Source organism: Neltuma alba, unplaced genomic scaffold (genome assembly GCF_004799145.2).
Source record: "Neltuma alba isolate B1F8T4 unplaced genomic scaffold, ASM479914v2 tig00000275_pilon, whole genome shotgun sequence".
Taxonomy (NCBI): domain Eukaryota; kingdom Viridiplantae; phylum Streptophyta; class Magnoliopsida; order Fabales; family Fabaceae; genus Neltuma; species Neltuma alba.
Window position 1 is genome coordinate 1 of NW_021631986.1, and position 11821 is coordinate 11821.

Genomic DNA, 11821 nt, shown 5'->3' on the forward strand with positions numbered 1-11821 from the left:
AAGAACTTAAGATTTGATACCAAATATATAACAATCCAGAAAATTCGTGCCAGGCCAAAAGACCAACTTTGACAGAAACTTAAAGACCACCAAATGCAAAATGATCATTCTTCAACGGATTGAGACCTGCCTCCCGAATTCTGAATTCATCGTATCCATTATCTTAAGTTCAAGAAACATTTATATCCTAGCCGCCTATTCTAAGATATGTCTGAACTGGATCCAAGTTAACATAAACAAAACTGAAGTTACTCATAATTACTAAAATTCCAATGTCATCGAGATAATGCTAATGCCCCAATGAACTTCCAGCTCCGTCGATCGCCACTACAAAAGAAAAAATTCCACATTCTTTCTTTCTCTACGATTAGAGAGGAATAAGAAGATATCCTAATTTACACAGAATTGCAACTCATTGCCCAAAAGACAGAGATGACGATTTGGGAATTAAAAAAATATAATTTCTATTAGCATAATACCGAATGTCACTTGTAAGAGGGAACAAGAAACCTTACCTTGTGCATAGAATCTATTTTCTCCGGGCTGCAGTAATCGACGGTGTGAGGATCATCTTTATTGGACCAGATGGCTGACACAGAAGCATGGCAACCTTGTGTAACCACGCTTCCAAGGGGCCAAGTGTCAATCAGGTCTCGCCGGAGCACCACGTATTGCACGATAACGTCGGCGATTTCGGCCTGCGACTCGTCATTTTGAGAGGAAGTACTAACGGGAACGGTGGAGGACGCAGAACCGGGTTGACTCATCGAGCGAGCGCTGAGTCTACTCACTCGCTTCCAAAGAAATGTCTGTGTGGCCCTAACTCTCGCGCTTGAGAAAACGAGGCTAAGACCAGAAGAGGGACCAAAGGAAGGAAGAAACGACCCGATGAGACGGCCCACGCCATGAAAGTCCGCCGTGCGGTGAGGGGTGACGAAATACCCTTTCTTTTTTTTCCCCCCTGAATTACTGGCAGTTATTTTTCGGCGCCCTTTTTAGTTTTTTTCCTACGTTTTCTTGGGTTACCGTGAAAATTGACTCTCTCGTGACTTGAAACAGTGGACGAACTTCTGAATCCCAAAGTCAAATGATGTACTCGGATTTCAGTAATAAGAACGCCAATGGAAATTGACCCCCAGGTAACTTTAGTTGAAATTATAACAGTTCAGTTAGCTCGGTATTGACTATTGAGCATCCAGCTAGTCTCCTGATCTTTAATATAGGACCCAATTATTAATTAGTTTTGATCCTAAATATAAGATCATTTCTCGTATTTATCAATTTTCTTTAAATTACTCATATAGATATTCTCTCAACTATGATCAAGTAGAAGAGGGAGAGGGGGGGTATTAGAAAAAAGTGTTTTAGTGTCACATTTCTTATCATTAACTAACTTACTTAACTTTCTTAATCTAATCAAATTAGTTAAATGGGTCTTATATTAAAGACCGGAAAAGTACATGATTAGGTGGGAAGTTTCAATATTCTAAAATCAATTAAGACAATAATAGCCCCAAAAAAAACAATTAAAATGCTTCCATAGAAAAAATTATTTTTATATCTATCTTGTATGTGGTAAAATTATTTTTAAAAAGTTAATTCAAATTTTGTGTTGGAAGAAAACATTATTTTTTTTCACCCTAGCTCATTTGTTAAAAAAAAGGGGGGTCGTATGGGCCAAGAACCTTGCTTGTTTTTTACCCCTAGGATAAAGTTTTGTTTATTGAGCGATATGGCGTTGCCACGTATATATGATGAATAACTTTCCGGGCCAGCACCCAGCAAACCTTGAATTGAGAGTGAAGTTCATTTCGTGGAAACAGCCCAAGAAATGGGGGCGTGAAAATGAAAGTTAGCCCAATATATTCACCTAGCTAGTGATGACCCAAAAAAAGGGAGGTCACCAATTCCGGATCCAGATCTTCTCAATGTCCTAAAATCCTGTTCGTCCACATGATCCAAGAGCGTACAATGTACCACGTCATCAAGACGCTTAAAGATGAATCCTCGTCGGCGCTGTGCTGCTTCCTGTTCCGAAATCGGATTTCACGCTTTGATTTGATTTTAAGGGTGTGTTTGGAATCCAAACCGTGGTTTGGAAAAGTGATTCTAGAGAATAGATTCTGGGGAAAATAGATTCTGTGAAGAATAAATTTTGTAAAAAAGTGATTCTGAGAAGTGAGAGTGTTTGGATAGTTGTTATTAGAAGCACTTTTATATATACAAATTACTAAAAAAAAGATATAAGTTAATATGATAATTACAGAAAAAATAGATTTTATGATATATTTTAATTTGAAGGAATAAAATTGTTAATAATATGTTTTTTACCAACATAATTAATAATACATAAGATAATATAATTAATAAATAATTAATGTGTATATATATTTATAAAATATAAGATTAAATATATTTATAAAAAAATAACAAGATACATATCATATAGGCCCTCAAACTCTCCTTTTTTTCTCCAAAAGCAAAAAAATTTTGCTTTTTTCCAAAACCATGGTTTTGACCCAAAACCATGGTTTTGGTTTTTGGAGGGGCTGTTTGGGTAGATTATTCCCCAAACCATGGTTTGGGGTGTCACCCAAACACACCCTAAATCTTTAACGCTGTTTCCATGCTAATTTTACATTTAATTTGATCATAAATACTAATATTATCTTCGATCATAGTTATATGATCCTATTTGTAAACAGGGCATAAGGTAGTCTAAGATTTCAATATATTTTATTACTTATATTTATATTTTTTTAAAAAATAGTCATTGTAACAAATTTGCATGTTAAATGTTCTTTTAAATAATAGTTATAATTAATACATATGATTAAGAAGAGTATTATAAGAAATATAACATCTATTTATTACAAATAAATTATTTATAAATTTTTTTAATCTATCTAAATTAATTAACTAATTTTTATATTAAAGAGTACCACGCCTAGCTCAATTTTTCCTCGTGATATCCGTACTTTGTGGTGTTTGGGCCTCAGTCCATAACAGGTCAGCAAGGGACATTAACCTTTGGATCTGCTTTGGATGTTCTGAAAGCGCGGTATTACTGTATTAATTAATCATATTTTTCTGTATATTTATACTGAACAATATTAAATGATACGCGATGACATCCTCGAATCCTTCGGGGTCGCCGATGATGTTGAGCAAGAGCCAAGAATGTGCTTGAGATGAGAGCTGCTTCTAATTAAACATGAGTCATCCATATCAACCCTGTCGGTGCCCTTTTTTTTTTATCGGACCTGACACGCGCGCATATACATTTCATGAATAAGTACCTTAATTCTTAACATAAAAATTTATTCTATTTTATTTTTGTTCTAAATATAAAATTTTAATTTATTTTATCTTTTATATTTTTTTTAAAATAGATATTATAATAATAGTAATCATCAATATAAGGATAGTTTAGAAAAAAAATAATACTCATTTATTATAAATATTAACTAGACTTATTTTTTTAATATAATTAAATCATTTAACTAGTTTTTATGTTAAGTACAACATATTTCAAAGCGTAAAGAAAATTAAGCAGGAAGCAATCTGGTTAAGTAGAAAGCAAGCCAGCATTAAACTATATGTGATAGGTTAATGTTATGTCACATCAAGATGTAGGGCGATCTTGAAGCCAATCCCCTGTTCTTCGCTGCTTGTCCTGTGACTTTACTTTAGAGTTGTACTTGCATATCTTATTATGTACCATAAAATGTTCAGTATGTACCGTCCCTGCTCCTGGCCTCGCTGCCTCGCTTCTCTCCTTCTTATAAATTGGCAATTAAAAAAAAAAAAAGATTATTAAACAAGTTGCGATAACATTTTGAAAAAATTACAAATAAAGACTTCCCAATATGTAAAATTATCTCAAATTTAGAAAATAACAAATAAGGACTCAGTTTTACTTTTATAAATATGAAATTATAGTGAAATGTCTAAAATACCCCTCAACTAAATGACAAGTTGACTATGTGAAATGACAAATTCACTTTAACGAATAACAACTCTAGTAGACCAAATCATAACTTGGCTAAGGGTATACCAAATGACGAGTTGACTATGGGAAATAACAAGTTCACTTTAACGAAAGAAAACTTCAATAGACCATGGGGCATTTTAGATATTTCACCCACATTTCATATTTGCAAAATTAGAACTCGATCCTTATTTGCTATTTTTTAAAGTCAGGGTCTCAAATTACAATTTTATATATTGAGGAGTCTTCATTTACAATTTTTCCTAACATTTTTAGGAGACTTGACTGAAATACAAAATTAAAACTAATATTAATTATGAAATAAAATAAGCAGCACAAATAAGTATATTTTTTATAAACAATAAACATTGATACTTATACTCCAGTCTTAATCATAAAATCTTATTTATAGTCTATAAATAATATTTTATAATTAAAACTTGTAGTAGTATTTAAATCGTACATAATGCATTAAGCCGCGATAGAAGAGTATATGCACGCGCAGAGGGTAGGTGTATATTACTCACAAACAAAAAATATTAAGTTAAAGTTTACCTGGTCCAAAAGTTCAGCCTAATTTGATTCCAGATTCCTTGTTTTTGTTCAACACGTTGACAGAAGGAACGGACCCAAGTTGCTTTCGTAACTCACGAACGCATTATTAAACAGAAGTCCCAGATAAAGTCATTCTTCACGCCTTATACCCAAAATAAAAAATTCAGAAAAAGAAGTCATTCTTCATGCGGGTTTCAATAATTAATAATTAATAAGACAGGATAAGATTTGTCCGGGATACTTTCAGTGAAATGGAATTCTCAAATCCGCAGGCTTTTTCAATCCGTAATGCTTCTGACTCTTAATATAAAAATTAATGAATTAATTTGATAAAATTAAAAAAACTTATTAAGTTTGTTGTTTATAATAAATATAAATTAAATTTTTTAAAAATACATTTATAAATTATGTATATTGACTAAAACTACTAATTGATTAAACATTTAACATATACAATTACTATAAAAATTATTTTAAAAAAATAAATAAATATAAAAAATAAAATTGATGGGAGCTTATATTTAAAATCATATTAAAAATTAAACTAATTTTAATATCAAAAAACATATTAATCAAAGTCCGTCAACTTGTGTTTCTTCTCTCTCTCTCTTTTGAACACTAATGCCAATACGCAACTCACGAATCAAGATCAAGAAATACGCATCATACTACTCGTGTCATTACATGAAGCTTCATTTTTTGGATCCAACCCTAAAACCAAAACACTGAATAGTGCCCGCTTGCTGCCAAGAACAAAATACGTCACATGTTAAGCATCTTCTTCTTCTTCGTCGTCATGTTCTTTAAGATCTGCAAGTGAAAAGCTCCTTAGCCTGAAGCTCCCAGCTGGTCGAAGCCTCGTCGATTCTGGTGGTGCCGTCTTCTGTCGCCGTCGCAGCGGTATTTGATCTTCTTGTTTCTTTTCCTCTGTTAACGAGGAGGAGGAAGAGGAGGATAGCGACGACGGTGACGCTGCTAGCTTTCTACATTTTTCTTCTTCTTCTTCTTCTTCTTCTTCATGGAGGGGTAAAAGAGGCATGGATTTAGGGTTCGACCAGCTGTAGAAAGCGGATCTTCTAGACAACCTTGACGCCATGAGAAGTCTTCTTCTCTTGTTGAATGGGTTCTCTTGTTTCTGCAACTCCTTCACCGACCTCACGTGGCTCAAATCTGTGAAAGACCTTGATTTTCCATCGAAGTGACCCGACAATCCCTTCCTGCATGCATCGCTCCAGTTAATTCCGATACTCATTAATCCAAATAAGATTTCGGATTTTGGTCAGATTTAACATAAACAGGAAAAATAAAACAAAAATGAAGGAACTAACTTGGTGGGAAGCGACTCCTCTAAAGAATCCCAAGAATCTAATCCTATTCCTCGATTCAACTTGCTCTGCGTCTCCTCACTTCCTTCTTCATCATCTTCTCCACTTTCATCTGGAGTTCCGATGGAGGACGAACTCCCGGATGAACCATCGGCCGCAAAAACTGGGGTGGCTCCATAACCCGGAGAACCGACCCGTCCGTTTGGTTTTCACAGACGAACGGCGGCGGGGAATCATCGTCGATGGTCAAAGTGGGGCCCGGTAAAACGTCCATTTGAATTTGTTTTATCCTGGGAGGGGGGAGAGCATAAGGATGGTAATTAAGCGAGCGAATAGGGGAGTATGGGAGTTATGCGTGGAAGGAAAGGGGTTTTGAGAACAGAGGTGGATTGTTTTAGCAGATAAGGATAAAGGCGCAGGTGAAGGCTGTGGGTTGAAGAAGGATTGATTTTTGAGGAGAGAGGATATGAACTATACAGCAAAATGGGTGTCACAGAGAGAGAGAGAGAGAGAGAGAGAGAGTAACGTCGCCGGCGGAGGAAAAGGAGGGGACGGACGCAGAGGAGAGACGCCAGAGAAACTGAGATTGTGATCACAATTCCTTACTTTCTGACTAACCCAACCTGATAGGGTGAACAGTAAACGAAACAGCACGCACTTTGCACGCTGCCTGAATTATAGAGAGGATCCGCTCTTCGGCTCTCCAAGTTTTTAGACTGTTTACCTCTCTTATTTAATTATTTTTTAACTTATTTGACTTTTATATTAATATTTTTATTAAAAAGAGGTATTTTGGAAAATAACGCATAGTGCTTACATGATGATGATAAATAATCCATTTAGCTATTTTTATTTTTTAAATATTATATTTAAGATCAAAACTAGTATTATATGAGTAAAGAAGAATGTCTGTGTTCATATATATATGTACACATGTATAATATTAAGTTACATCATTTATGTGTTTATAAATTACAAATATCTACGATTGAAGGAGATTGTGGGTGAAGAATATGGTCTATGAGGATTGCGATACATCGTTGGCAAAAAGATTGAAGACTGTGAAATATAAATTTATCCTACCTCCGGTTCTTAATATAGAGTCTTATTTGATTTTTATTTTGATCTTAAATGTAAGACCCTAATCCATTTTGTTTTTTATATTTAAATATTTTTTCCAATATAATCCTTTTAACAATAGTAGTTATAGCCAATACACTTGATTAACAATAGTATTTAAGGAAAGACAACACATATTTATTACAAATAACTAACTTGACTTATTTTCTTAATCTCCTCAAACTAGTCAACTAGCTCTTATAATTAAGACCAGAGGTAGTATGTATTTGTTTTAATTTCATGCTATGCAAAATAAAATGTACTCAGTGGAGACTAAAAGCGTGCATAACATTTGTTCTTTAAAACATTTAATATTTAATTTTTATGGTATTGTATACATCAATAATCTATTCCCCGAATTACAAAATACAAATTTTGATAGATGAGATTTATTTACACAGGGCTTATTTAAATCTTTTAATTGAAAAGGCAGACAAAAATATTATCATATGTATTTTAAATTTGTTTTATGTTTTCAGCTTCTTTTTTACCTAATATTTTTCCTTTTTTTTCTTTCCCGATATAAAATGACTTACGCATTCAAACGGCTATGTGTTATCCAGTCCGCTTTTTCAAATGAAATGAGCTGATAACGCTGGAGAAGAAGACAATATCCAGACGCCACAACCTCTCGTGATTTTATCCTCTTCTTGTTTTTCTGTAAATAGATCCCAACAAAACCGCATTATTGCCAGCTTGATTCATCATTATTGACTAATGTCTCCGACTCCATATTTAGTTTTGTTGATAAATACACAGTGGGCTTCTATGATTCCACTAAACAGGGTCCAATTTAGTTTGGGATCCAGAATTTTTATCATTCCATCAAATACTCCTCCGATCCTTAATATAGGACCCAATTATTGAGTTAGTTTTAATCCTAAATATAAAACTCATTTCTCATATTTATTAATTTTTTTTAAATTACCCTTATGGATACTCCCTCAACCATAATCAAATAGAAGAAGGAGAATGGTATTAAGAAAGATGATTATGGTGTTTTAGAAAAACGTGTTACATTTTTTATAATTAACTAACTTACCTAACTTCATTAATATAATCAAATTAGTTAAATAGATATTATATTAAAAATCGGATTCATATAATATAAGCTCGAAACATTCTCATGACCTCAGGGACTTTTGAATCTAGAATAATAAGTCTGTTTTTTTCCACGAAGGAGGTCATAAGTTTGTGTGGGTATGTTTGTGTTAGAATAGGTTTAGCTTCCTAACAGATTTAGGTGTAGCAGAAAGAACTAAAAAGTCTGAATACCTATTAAAAAAAAAAAGGCTCATATTTAATACTCCTCCGGTCCTTAATATAGACCCAATTCTTGAGTTGGTTTTGGTCCTAAATATAAGACCCTTATCATATTTATCAATTTTCTCTAAATACCCTATGAATACTCCCTCAACCGTAATCAAGTAAAAGAGGGAGATGGAGTATTAAGAAAGATGATTATGGTGTTTTAGGAAAAATGTGTCACTTTTCTTATAATTAACTAATTTACCTAACTTCCTTAATCGAATCAAATTAGTTAAATAGGTCTTATATTAAGGATCGGAGGAGTACTTAATTATAAAGTGATATATGCATGGTGTTATTTATTAAAGAGATGGGAAATATATGTAAGCAGCACGCGCTGGGGAAGCACGTGAACGCGCGCATAAGCAAGAAACCGGGCGTCGCACGCAAGGGGTGGAGATTTATGAAAATGATAGTTTGTTGGTGGTATTATGATAAGCTTTAAGTAGCTAATTCATAAATAACAAATAATTAAGTAAAATTAGTTAAAAATAAAAAATAGGTTAAATATTTTATTTTATTTTCATATATAAAAAAAATGAGAGAGAATATATAAAAAACGTGCCAAATGGTAAAACAAACCTAAATTAAAATTTATAAAATGAATTATATCTCTCTTTAAATTTGAAGTTTATATATTATCTCTGGTTTTTAATATAAAGACTAGTTAACTAATTTAAGTAAATTAAAAAAATTATTTAAGTTAATTATTTATAATAAATAAATATTGTCTTTCTTAAAATGTTCTTGCTAATAATTAGAATTACTATTATTATAATAACTATTTAAAAAAGACGAATAAATATAACATATAAAATAAATTAAAATTTTATATTTAAAATAAAAATAAAAATTAAATAAACTCTTATATTAAAAAGAGCGGCGGGTACACAGGAGAAGAGACTAATCGGGGGCCAGTTTGATTTTAGGACGCGTCTCGCGCACGACCTTTTACCCTGTTCATACTCGCATATACCACTGCATTTCATTTGTTTAATATTTTTTTCAAAATAAAGAAAAAAGAGGTGATCATTTTATGTATCATAAAAATGATACATAAAATGAAAGGAGGGTGTGTGGCTGGAAAAGCAAGGAAAGTGAATGGCGGATGGGGATGCCTAACTTTGTTGACCCTACGACCTAACATGCCATCCATTGGGCCGTTCCACTTCACTTGCATCATTATGTTTATGAGTTACAATACTGGGAAAGCATAATTTCAAATACAACAATAACAATTAAAAAGGGTTATAATAAGGCTTTAAGAAAGGATGCAACGCCTTGTTCACGCTTTTATTTTCGCTTTCATCACACACTCGTGCGAGGTTGTGGGCGTCCGTCCCCTAGCAAAACATGTCTTGTTTGTAATTGGGTTGTTATACAGACACACACACACACGGGGGAAAATGATTAAAAAAAATTAAAAATTATGAAATCCTAATTTAGACACCTAACGCTTCAAAATCTGAGAGAAGGAATGATACCTGATATGATATTTTGTAAATGTAATTAAATAACTAAAATGTTCTTGTTTCAAAAAGTTTATTAATAAGTTGTAAATGTTAAATAGCAAATGATAAAAAATCTACTGACAATGATAAGCTATTTATTAATAAGTAGCAATCACAAGTTTTAAATAATAAAAGATAAGAAATGTACTAATAATGATAAGTTTGAAATAATGGCATTTTAGTCATTTAACTACATTTCTAAAATACCAAATCAAACAATACTTCTTTTTCCAAGATATTGAAGTGTTAGATGTCTGATTTGAAATTTCACAATTTCTAGTTTTTTTTTTTTTGTCTTCTTCCCTATATATACACACACCTTCGAAAATACCAAATTAATTCATTAAAAAATCAATATTGTTTTTATATTTATTAAACCATAGTAGGTCCGGGGATCCTCACTGACCCAAAACGAAATAACCATATAAACCGCGTCAATCCTATAATTTTAATTTTCCTTGATATACTAATTAATAGTCAATGATTAATGGGTCCTCACTCATTTGTGCAGACAATTTTGTTGACTTTCGGGTACCAAACCAGGTAGTGACGATGGTGAGGTCCAATTCAAATGTCCAGATCATTTCAATTACATGTAGGCCCACCACAACCACCTAAGGGGGCGGGGGCCTAATTTTCCACTATCTTGCAGTTTTGTGCATAGTTAAATAAAAAAGATTAAAGAATTAGAAAAACATGCTATTAGATATAGCTGACTTTAATATAATTTGTCAAACGTAAATTACAATAGTAGTATTTAAGATTTTATTTTTCACATCTAAAATTACCCAACCAGGAACAACTCATGTTTCTCACCAAGTAAATAACAAGATACTCTCAAAAAGTCAGCGAAAAAGAAAGTCTTAAAAAAATATTCCTATCATATTTATCTTGACAAAAAAAAAACACTTTAATTGGCACGCTGCAAATACATTGTTTTGACGCAATTAAAAAAGAATTGAAAAAGGGAAGTAGCGAGAGCAGGTCAAGGAAGAAAACGAAAAGAAAAGGATAAGAATGGAAGAAGACACTAACCCCAAACAAGGTTTTGAAGAAATGGTACTTGGAGCCAATAAATAATTTTATATATATTTACAGGGACAAAAAAGAGGACATAGCAAAGCGATAGACATGAAAAGCTAAGGAGGTTTGGAATATTTGGGCATTTATTTAGTTTTAAACTTGGCACTCGACAAAGCAAACTTGGTTTGCATGCCAAGAGAAGTGAAAGCAGACGCAACTGGACAGGTCAACATCCTCGTTTTGATTCCCTCGCAAAACATAACTTGGGTTCAAAGATAAGAAAACGCGACACAAAAACAAAGTACCACTTGTTTCTTCATCCTCCTTTTTTTTTTTTCAATTACTATATATTTCCGCTTCACATACGCAAACCCTACCCTGCACATTCTAAATACATAATAACTAAATCAAACAGGAGTTAGTTTGAGTAATAAGCGACTTGGTTCCGCTTAAGTGAGGTCTTGAGTTCGATTCCTCATAGATGCAGAAAACCCCCGCTGGAGACTCATCCAGGTACGCGACGCGGGTCGGATCCGGACATAATCAGAACAAAACTCTGGTGAATCGGGAGAGGAACAAAAAAAAAATCAAACGGGCCAGTAATCTATTAATGCTTGCTTTCACATACCAAATACCTCTTAAAGTAAAATTCATACTTGACTTCTTCATCTCCCAGTCGTTGGGTATTTGTGAGCTCGTCATCACTCAAAAGTCAAAATTATAAAAGCAACATTATTAAAGCTTGGCTCGTAAGAAACACGGACAACCCACTTCCCTGTTTTAAAAAATCTCTATTCTAGAACGCCATTGACATCACCCGACCAAAAAACCCACCGTTTCTTCTTTACACAAGGCGAATAAAATAGAACCTCAACCTAACAAGTGGCTATCTCTATCGGCTTAGCCCACTAAGCTGGCATTGGATGCCCACTTCTTCCCAATTAACAGGTTCACACCCCACCAGTTGTGATTAATTAACTCTTTCCTTT

The 11821-nt window shown here is 33.2% G+C and overlaps 1 pseudogene; it reads right to left on the minus strand.

Moving 5' to 3' along the window:
- Positions 1–5294: 5294 nt before the first annotated feature.
- On the minus strand, positions 5295–6545 carry LOC114713977 (uncharacterized; annotated as a pseudogene).
- Positions 6546–11821: the final 5276 nt, after the last annotated feature.